At 45.9% G+C, this 8870-nt stretch overlaps 1 pseudogene; it reads left to right on the forward strand.

Annotated features, from left to right (window-relative positions):
- Positions 1–2666: 2666 nt before the first annotated feature.
- LOC116910980 lies at positions 2667–4886 on the forward strand (annotated as a pseudogene).
- Positions 4887–8870: the final 3984 nt, after the last annotated feature.

Raw genomic sequence — 8870 nt, forward strand, 5'->3', positions numbered from 1 at the left:
AGCTCCAGGAGGGGAAACATCTGCCAAGTCAGATAGCCTTGTTCCTTATCCTGGGAGCTCCAGGAGGGGAAACATCTGCCAAGTCAGATAGCCTTGGTCCTTATCCTGGGAACTTCAGGAGGGGAAACATCTGCCAAGTCAGATAGCCTTATTCCTTATCCTGGGAGCTCCAGGATGAGAAACATCTGCCAAATCTGATATCCTTGGCACCGGAATAACTGAGCTAATAAAGCTATGTGGCCTTGTAATGACTATATAAACTGTACATTTCTGCTGTTTGAGGCTCTTCACCTCATTCCTGTGTGAGGACCGTGTTGAGCCTCAGTGCACTGGTATCCCAAGTAAACCTCTTGTTTTTACATCAAGACTGAGGCCCATGTGTTTGAGGGGTGGTGGGTGTCCTCAGGATTGGAGCAAGAGTCTCCTCACTCTGAGGGTCTTCATTTGGGGGCTCATCTAGGATCAACGACCAACACCCAAACTGCTCTTGGAGTTAAGGTGGCAACTTTAACTATTCCCCCCCCCTTTTTTTTTGTTTTTATGCCCAAACTTAGACCCCTAGACCTGTAATTGCCTTTCTCTCCTAAGAGCATTAGGCCTGTAATTGTCTTTCACTCATGAGAGTGTTTGGCCTGGTTCTATTGCCTTTCACTCATGAGAGTATTTTACCTGGTTCTGTTGCCTTTCACTTGTGAGAGTTTTTGGCTTGGTTCTGCTGCCTTTCATTCGTGATAGTGTTCAAGGTCTCAGGCTGCAAACCTGGGTGATGCCCCAGGGTCTGAAGAGGACCAGGGATGGTCGGTAGTCTCCGGGGTAAAGTTTGTGAGACACAAGCCTGATCAGATATTTCTATTGCCCAACACTCCCATCAGACATAGTCCGTCCAGAGCTTTTTCATTTTTAGTCTTGCTGAAAAGTTGGAAAGGTGACTGTCTCGGAGATTTTTGTGTCTTTTGTCTGTCTGTTTTTGTTCTTGTTCATGTCTTTTGAGGAATAATGGGACAGAAGATCACTACCCCCTTCTGCCTCACCCTAGACCACTGGTGAGAGGTGAGAAAGAGAGTGCACAATCTGTCGGTGGAAGTCAAAATGGGACCATGTCATACAGTCTGTGCATCTGAGTGGCCAACTTTTCTTTTTTTTTTTTTTTTTGGTTCTTTTTTTTTCGGAGCTGGGGACCGAACCCAGGGCCTTGCGCTTCCTAGGCAAGCGCCTACCGCTGAGCTAAATCCCCAACCCCTAGAGGGCCAACTTTTCAAGTTGGTTGGCCCCATCTGGGATCTTTTAGTGTGGAAACTATAAAGAGTGTTAAGAAAGTTGTCTTTCAGTCAGAACCGCATGGATACCCTGGTCAGCAGCCCTACATCCTGGTCTGGCAAGATTTGACTCGAACACCACACCCCTGGGTAAAACCGTGGGCTAATCAAACCTGGCGGCTGCCAGACTCACAGATTCTGGCAGTCCAAATTTCCGAGCGGGAGCCCTCATGACCGGCTCCTCCAAAAGTCTATCCTGATGCTCAGGAGGACTTACTCCTCCTTGATTCTCTTCCTCTTTATCCTCCCACCCTCTCACCTATTCAACCTCCTGAATCCTCTGCCTCTCCAGCTGCAGATGCTTCTGGTCCTGCCCAGGGGACGTGCAGCCAGCAAGCACCCACCCCTGACTCCTCTACTGGCCCAATTCCTGTTTTTCACTTGAGGGCTTATGGACCCACCCGGGTCCAGGAAAGGGGATGCAACCCCTTCAGTATTGGTCTTTCTCCTCCTCTGAACTTTGTAACTGGAAACTTAATCATTCTCCCTTTTCAAAAGATCCTCAGAAACTAATCAGTCTTACGAGTTCCATTATGTTTTCCCACCAACCCATGAGGGATGATGGTCAGCAGCTATTATAGGCCCTCTTCACTCCAGAAGAAAAGGAGAGGATCTTGCAAGAATGTGCCAACACCAGACGGACAGATGCCCTGACTGCCAAACCTTATCGATCTTGGATTTCCCCTATTGCGACCTGATTGGGATTACAACACTCTAGAAGGTAGGGAGAGGCTGACAGTCTACAGCCAGGCTCGGGTGGCTGGTCTCTGAGGGACAGCTAGACGCCCCATTAATTTGGCCAAGGTAAGAGAGATACTACAAGGACCCGCTGAACCCACCTAGTTGTTCCAGTAATGCCTCATGGAGGGCTATCGTAAGTACACCCCTTTTGATCCCACAGTGGAGGAACATAAGGCCGCAGTGGCTATGGCCTTTATAGGACAATCTGCCACAGACATTAAGGGAAAGCTACAGAGGCTAGAAGGATTGCAGGACATGGACCTGAGAGATTTAGTAAAGGAAGCAAAGAAAGTATACCATAAGAGAGAGACAGAGGAAGAGAAAGAAGAAAGAAAAGAAAGAGAGAGGAATGTGAATCAAGAAGGGAAAGAGAAAGAGACAAGAGACAAGAAGAGTGTTTCACTTGGATCCTGGCTGCAGTGGTGACAGAGAACGTGGTATGAGAGATAGAGATAAAGAAAGGCAAGTGAGAAACTTGGACAATCGCATACTTATGGCAAGGGACCAGTGTGGCTATTGTAGGGGAAAGGGACATTGGGCTCATGAATGTGCTAAGAAGAAGAAAACTTCCCTGCCTAAGAAAGTGTTAACCCTAGAAGATGATGATTCATGGGGACAGGACTCGGTGCCCTTTCTGAGCCTAGGGTAACACTTGAAATGGAGGGGAGACTCATGGAGTTCCTGGTTGATACAGGGGCTCAACATTCTGTTTTGCTTCAGCCATCTGGACCACTCTCTAAAAGGAGATCATGAGTTGTGGGGACTAGTGGACATCGTCAATACTCATGGACTACCCGAAGAATGGTGGAACTAGGAGTGAGACGGGTATCTCACTCATCCTTGGTCATTCCTGAATGTCCCACTCCCCTCTTGAGGAGGGACTTGCTAACTAAAATAAGAGCCCAAATCACATTCTATCCTGAAGGGCATACCGTAGTCCCCAACCCTGATCTAACTGCTACTTAGACTTTAAAAATTGAAGATGAACATAGACTTTTCGATTCCCTGCCATTCAATTACCCACAGGAACTTACTACCTAGATGAATGAGATTCTGGGAGACTGGGCTGAAACTGCAGGGCTTGGTTGGCTACTCAAAAGCCCACAATGGTAAAATTAAAAGCCACTGCCACCCCTGTGGCAATCGAACAGTACCCCATTAGTCAGGAGGCAAGGGCTTGCATCTAAGCCCACATTCAGTGTCTCCTTGAACTAGGGTTTCGGTTAAATGCACCTCATCTTGGAACACTCCCCTGCTCCCTGTTAGGAAGCCAGGGACAGGGAATCACTGGCTGGACCAGGACTTAAAGGAAGTGAATTGGAAGGTATAGGACATACACCCCACTGTGCCAAATCCATATAACTTGCTGAGCTCTCTGACCCCCACCTGAGTTTGGTATACTATGTTAGACCTTAAAGATGCTTTCTTTTGCCTGAAAATTCACCCTACTAGCCAGGAGATCTTTGCCTTCGAGTGGAAGGACCCAGAGTCTGACCTAATTGGACAACTGACATGGACCAGGCTTCCCCAAGGACTCAAGAATTCCCCAACTCTCTTTGATAAGGCTTTACATCAGGATCTGACTCACTTCCGGACCAGCAGTCCCCAGGTAACTCTCTTGCAGTATGTTGATGACCTCCTGCTAGCAGGGGAAACTGAGGAGGAGTGCTGCAGAAGCACAGACCTACTGCTGAGAGAACTATCACAGCTTGGATACAGGGCATTAGCTAAGAAGGCCCAGACCTGCAAGTTGGAGGTAAAGTACGTGGGGTATGTACTAAAGGCAGGAAATGATGGCTAACAGATGCCAGGAAAAAGACTGTGACTCAGATCCCAGTTCCCCACACACACCACCAAGTGCGTGAATTTCTGGGAACAGCAGAATTCTGTAGACTGTGGATGCTGATGTTTGCCCGGTACCTTTATATCCACTGACCAGGGAGAAAGTCCCTTTTATATGGAGAAAGGAGCAGCAACAGGCATTTGATGCTATCAAAAAAGGTCCTCCTCACAGCCCCAGCACTGTCACTACGAGATGTGTCTAAACCTTTCACCTTATATATATAGATGAGAAGAAAGGAATAGAGAGAGGAGTTCTAACTCAACGATTAGGACCCTGGAAGAGACCAATAGCATATCTATCCAAGAAACTAGATCCCATGGCTAATGGATGGCCTGCCTGTTTACGGTTGATAAAGGCTGTAGCCCTGCTGGTGAAAGACTGTGATAAACTGACCTTTGGACAACACCTGACTATAGTAGCCCCACATGCATTGAAAGCATCATCAGACAACCCCATTTGAGCGATGGCTGTCAAATGCCCAGCTGACTCACTAGCAGAGCCTCCTGTTAAATGAGGAGAGAATCCAGTTCTCACCCCCTGCTATCCTCAACCCCGACTCTCTGCTGCCTGAGACTGTTCCTGAAGTTACCACGGTGCTTCATGACTGTCAAGAAGTCCTGGCTGAAGAAACTGGAGTATGTCAAAATCTCAGAGATATACCCATGCCGGATGCCCAAGCAACGTGGTACACAGATGGTAACAGCTTCTTTGATGGAGGTAAAAAGGGGGCCAGGGGGTTGGTAGTAGACGAAGAGAAAGTCATCTGGGCCAGCAGCCTGCCTGAAGGAACCTCAGCTCAGAAAGCAGAAGTAATAGCCTTGACCCAGGCCCTGTGCTTGAGAAAAGGAAAAAAGCTTAACATATACACGGATAGCCTATATGCCTTTGCTACTCCCCATGTACATGGGGCCATCTATAGGCAAAGAGGACTTTTAACTTCTGCAGGAAAGGACATTAAAAATAAACATGAAATTCTAGAACTTTAAGAGGCCATCCATGGACCCTTTAAGTTGGCTATTATCCATTGCCCTGGACATCAGAGGGCCAGAACTTCAGTGGCCTTGGGAAATCAGTTAGCTGACCAGGAAGCTAGAAAAGCAGCAACAAGTGTAACCCTTTTTCCCTTTGGTGATTGTCCAGTTCAGGTATGTGTGATTAACTTTCAGTATATGGAAGAAGACATCAAGAGAATGGCTGATTTGGGGTTCAATTTATACTCCTGTCAAGGGGTATATGAGATGGGAGATGGAAAGAACATCCTCCCAAGAAAAGATGCTGTTGAATATCCACAACTGTATTGGCTCACCCATCTGGGTGCCAAACACTCAAAGACTATTGTTCAGTCTTCCCCTATTACATTATTGAACTGGGAGAACTGGCTGATGGGACAGTCAGAAAATGTGTTCCCTGTCAATTGGTAAACACCCAGCCTAACATACTTCCAAAAGGTTGTAGGCTGTGAGGAGATAGTCCTGGAAGCTACTGGGAAGTGGACTTTACTGAGGTAAAGGCCGCCAAATATAGCTACAAAAACCTCATAGTGTTTGTAGACACTTTTTCAGGGTGAGTGGAGGCTGACCCCACCATAGGAGAGACTGCCCAGATCATGGCTAAGAAAATTCTAGAAGAACTCTTTCCCTGGTTTGGGATCCCCAAGGTAATTGGGTCTGATAATGGCCGCGCATTCGTCTCCCAGGTAAGTCAGGGATTGGCTAAGATCCTGAGGTTTAATTAGAAACTACATTGTGTTTACCAAACCCAAAGTTCAGGTCAGGTAGAAAGGATGAGTAGAACTCTAAAAGAGACCATGACTAAATTGTCCTTGGAGTCTGGCATTACAGACTGGATAACCCTCCTGCCCTTTGCCCTTTTCAGAGCCAGGAACACTCCTGGCAGGTTTGGATTGACTCCCTTTGAACTCATTATGGTGAACACCCACCCTTAGCAGGTTTTCCTCCCCATATCCCACCTAAAGTTCACTCTTCACGACCCTTATCCAGCAGATTAAAAGCCTTAGAGATTATCCAGAAAGAAGTATGGAACCAGCTTGTTAAAGCTATCAGCCCAGAGACCTGCAGGTGCCAAACCAGTTCCAGGTTGGAGACTCAGTCTACATATGATGACATTGAGCTGCCAACCCCGAACCTCTCTGGAAAGGGCCCTATCTGGTACTGTTGACCACTCCTATGGCCGTTAAGGTTGAAGGAGTCCCTACCTGGATCCATGCCCCCCATGATTAGCCTGCGAATCTTCCAGACTTGGGGTGGAGAGTGGAAAAGACAAAGAACCCCCTCATATTGCGTGTGTGTCACCCTACTACTGCTTTTACTAGCTGATTTAAGAATGATAAATAGTTCAAACCCCCATACCCCCCAAAAACTAACCTGGCAAGTCATCTCAGAGATAGGGGATGTGGTATGGGAGCAGAGCAAAATGGCCCTATAATGGACATGGTAGCTGCCACCCACACCCGACATTTGTTCCTTAATGGCTGGACTAGATGCATGGGACATCCCGGAATATATATATATATATATATATATATATATATATATATATATATATATATATATATATATGAAGAAACACCTATCCTATTTTGAAAAGGTCTCTCCCGACTGGTGTAGTGTCCAAGGGACAGTATGTGTTAGATAATCCTGGATGCAAAGACTCTTCTGCCCAGAGGTGGTTGAGAAAAACCTCCTTTTACATCGGTAGGACTAGGTCAGAGGCCTATAAGTGTGGGGGGATAGATCATTAGTTTTGCAAACAGTGGGCATGTGAAACCACTGGAGATAATTATTGGAGACCAACTTCTTCCTGGGATCTAATATCAGTTAATCGAAGCTCTACAGCATCAGGGACTGACCCCCTGAGTATTGTCGTTACAAAAAAAGGACAGGAATCCCAAGATTGAATGAGAGGGAAGATGTGGGGACTATGCTTTTATGTGACTGGTTATAATAAAGGATTCACACTCTTCATTTGGCTTAAGATAGAAGTTCCTGTTTCTATCCCCTTTGGACCCAATATCATTCTGCAGCTTCCCAAACCTCAGCCCAAACCTAGAGTGTCCCCAGAAGATCCAGGGACAGAGACTCCTGCAGTGACTGAGACACTAGATAATGCCTCTGTTTTTCTCCATGTACTGTAGACCAGCTAATAAACATAGTTACTTTGACCTACCAAGTGTAGGCCAAATCTGGAGGCAATCAGGAGGCTACTCGGTCCTGTTGGTTATGTTACGAAACAACACCCCCTTATTACAAGGCAGTAAGATTTGTTAACTCAAATGTATGTCTAGAAAGTTCTGACAATAAGTGTCGTTGGAGATAGACAGGCCCTCGGTTAACAACCTCTGCAGTATCAGGGAAAGGAACCTGTGTGGGCATGGTCCCAGCTTCCCACCTGAGTTTATGTGACACTGTTCTGGTGTTGAGCCTTAATCATGGGTGTCTGACAGCCCCATTGGAAGGGTGGTGGGCCTGCAATTCTGGTTTGACTCCTTGCATTTCTATGACCATGTTAAGTCAAATCCCCTCTTTTTGTGTCCTTGCACAGTTGGTGCCCCAGTTGATTTATCATCCTGATGAGTCATTCCTGGAAGAATATCTTACAGGCTACCGGAGATTTAAGAGAGAACCTGATAGTATGACCTTGGTTGTACTTTTGGGGGTGGGGGTCGCCACGGGCAGTGGCACTGGGACTGCTACACTGGCCACCCAAGATTCCAATTAGAGTAAACTCAGAATAGCCATAGATGAAGATATCCAGGCTATATAGAACTCTGTGTCTAAATTACAAGAATCATTAACTAGCCTGTCTGAGGTGGTTCTACAAAATAGGTGTGGCCTAGATTTGTTGTTCTTATAGCAAGGTGGTTTGTGTGCTGCGCTAAAAGAAAAATGCTGTTTCTATATAGATCACTCAGGAGAATTAAAAATTCGATGGCCAAACTGAGAGAGAGGGTAGCCACCAGGCAGAGGGAAAGAGAGGCAAATCAGGCAAGGTTTGAAGGCTTAGTACTCTAGCCTCTACTCTAATGCGACCTCCTAATAATTCTTTTGTTACTTCTAATCTTTGGGCCATATATACTAAAGAGGTTGGTGACTTTTATTAGAGAGAGAATTAGTAACATACAACTATTAGTGTTGAGACAAAAGTACCAAGCTCTTGCCCTAGAGGACCTAGATTCAGAAGTTCCATGAATAGAGCTTGGTACAAAAGAATATGGGGGAATGAAAGATCCCCGTGTGACATTAGTGCAGCCATTTTTAAGGGATACTAGAATAACTGTGCTGACATCGCTGTGGCCTTGTCCTGGGAGCTCCAGGAGGGGAAACATCTGCCAAGTCAGATAGTCTTGGTCCTTATCCTGGGAGCTCCACGAGGAGAAACATCTGCCAAATCAGATATCCTTGGCACTGGAAGAGCTGAGCTAGTAAAGCTGTGTGGCCTTGTAATGACTAGATATACTGTATATTTCTGCTGTTCGAGGCCCTTCCCATTCCTCCTGCATGAAGACCATGTCGAGACCCAGTGGTATCCCGAGTAAAGCTCTTGTTTTTACATTTAGACTGAGTCCCATGTGTTTGTGGGGTGGTGGGTGTCCTCAGGATTGGAGCGAGAGTCTCCTCAACCTGAGGGTCTTTCAATGACACCCTTCAGAGTAGTCCCAAATAATATAAAATTCCTTGGTATGACTCTAACCAAGCAAGTGAAAGCTCTGTATGACAAGAACTTCAAGTCTCTATAGCAAAGAAATTGAAGATCTCAGAAGATGAAAAGACCTCCCATGCTCTTGGACTGGCAGGATTAATATAATAAAAATGGGCATTTTGCCAAGAGCAATCTACAGATTCAATGCAATTCCCATCAAAATTGCAATTCAATTCTTCATAGAGTTAGAAAGAGTAATTTGCAAATTTATTTGGAATAACAAAAAACCCATGCTAGTGAAAACTATAGTC

This window comes from Rattus rattus, chromosome 10 (assembly GCF_011064425.1).
Source record: "Rattus rattus isolate New Zealand chromosome 10, Rrattus_CSIRO_v1, whole genome shotgun sequence".
Taxonomy (NCBI): Eukaryota; Metazoa; Chordata; class Mammalia; order Rodentia; family Muridae; genus Rattus; species Rattus rattus.